Genomic DNA, 1706 nt, shown 5'->3' on the forward strand with positions numbered 1-1706 from the left:
CCCCATGGGGCCGGGGCAAATGCCCATCCCTCTTTAACGGCAAGAATATGAGACATTTTGGGTATAATTTACGCCGAAAGTATGAGGGGATGTTGGGTAATTGTGTAGCTTTGTCTATATTTTTATTTGTTCAAACGGGTTGTATATAAATTATTTAAAAGAATCTTTGTTCCATTCTTGTGTTAATAGTGGTTAGAATCCTGATATTTAAGCTTTGGGCTTTGATTTTTGGTTTCAATTTTACTGCTTGTATTTGCAGGCAAAGCCGCCAAGGCAACAGCGGATCCTTTTGCATCTAAGACCTACAAAGAGGAGCAATTAATGTCCATTTAGAATGGTGGTAAATATTCATTCTTAAATTGAGTGATTTTGTTCACCGTTCCTCAACTATTCTATTTGCATTAATTTATTCAAGGGCTAGAATCTTTATTGTATATAGTAGTCTTGTATTTTCAGAGCAAAAATAGTGGAGAGGCATCTTGTTCTAGCTTTTGGTTTCCTCATAGATTGAATTTTCTTCTTCTGGGTTTTAGATTTGTAAAGCAGAACACAATTTTCTGAAAATAATGTTTGATAGTCCCTGAGTTTCTAAATTTGTCAGAAGGAGGTTGATTTGATGATAAATTGTTCCATTCTTAAGACACGAGAAGCCGAAAAATCCTTATCCTTTATACGTTCTTGTCATTAGTCCTCAAACTCACTAACATTGCTTTTTCTTCATTTATCATTACATCAGGGAGGCTTGTGCTGTATGAGAAAACTGAGTTTTGTTGTTAAATTTTAAGGCAACTCGTGTTTTGTCCCAGATTGCATCTCAAGAATGGACAGTGCGCAATTATTATAATAAGACTGCTGCAAAAGCATTGCTCCAACTGAATCTGTGGGATGATCATAATTCTGTCAACAAAGTACACCAAGTGAAGTTAAGCCTTCAACCATGTTTAAAATGAGTGATTTTGTTTCTATATGCTTCTAGAATGATGGTAAATATTCATTCTTAAAATGAGTGATTTATTTCTATTTGCATTAAATTATTTAAGGGGCAGAATGTTTCTATTGTTTCTGTACTGGCTGAATGTTTCTATGGTTTCACTGATTAATTTTTTTTCTTTTGCACAGTTATGCCGTATGTCATTAATTGAAGATTTTGCCTTTCAAGATATTTCTGCCATGCAATTCTAACCATCCTTTAATTGTATCTAGTATTGTATTTTGGGAGCAAAAATGGTGGAGAGGCATTTTGCCCTTGTATTTTGGTTTCTTCATAGATTGAATATTTTGTTTTTCTAGGTTTTAGATTTGTGAAGTAGAAGAAAATTTTCTGAAAATAATGTTGGCTAGTCCCTAAGTTTCTAAATTTGTTAAGAAGAGGGTGGGAAAATTGATAATATGTTTGTTACCATATTTTCTGTTTAGGAATGGCAGAGTACTTGTGCTTACTTTGACCTTGCTGCTGGACTTCATTTGACAGGTGCATATTCCCTGCTCCAAATTTTCTTTACAACAAAATACCAAGGTACTACTATCATCACCACTTTGCTTGTGATATTATATGAGTTTGTTCATAATCGTTAATGTTTTCTTATAATATATATTAGGAGTGGACAATAACACTTTGCAGTTGGAAGTTTCCTAATTATGTCTTGATAATTTAAGCTGTCTGAGTTTGTAGGATGATAATTCAGTCAAGAAACACCATCCTAAGT

The 1706-nt window shown here is 33.7% G+C and overlaps 1 long non-coding RNA gene across 1 annotated transcript; it reads left to right on the plus strand.

Annotated features, from left to right (window-relative positions):
- Positions 1-206: 206 nt before the first annotated feature.
- Positions 207-1491, plus strand: LOC116131015. The gene is made up of 3 exons (XR_004128181.1): positions 207-340; positions 807-983; positions 1417-1491. It is a non-coding gene; the product is annotated as an uncharacterized LOC116131015 (long non-coding RNA).
- The last annotated feature ends 215 nt before the right edge of the window (positions 1492-1706 follow it).

Source organism: Pistacia vera, unplaced genomic scaffold, assembly GCF_008641045.1.
Source record: "Pistacia vera cultivar Batoury unplaced genomic scaffold, PisVer_v2 Contig227, whole genome shotgun sequence".
Taxonomy (NCBI): domain Eukaryota; kingdom Viridiplantae; phylum Streptophyta; class Magnoliopsida; order Sapindales; family Anacardiaceae; genus Pistacia; species Pistacia vera.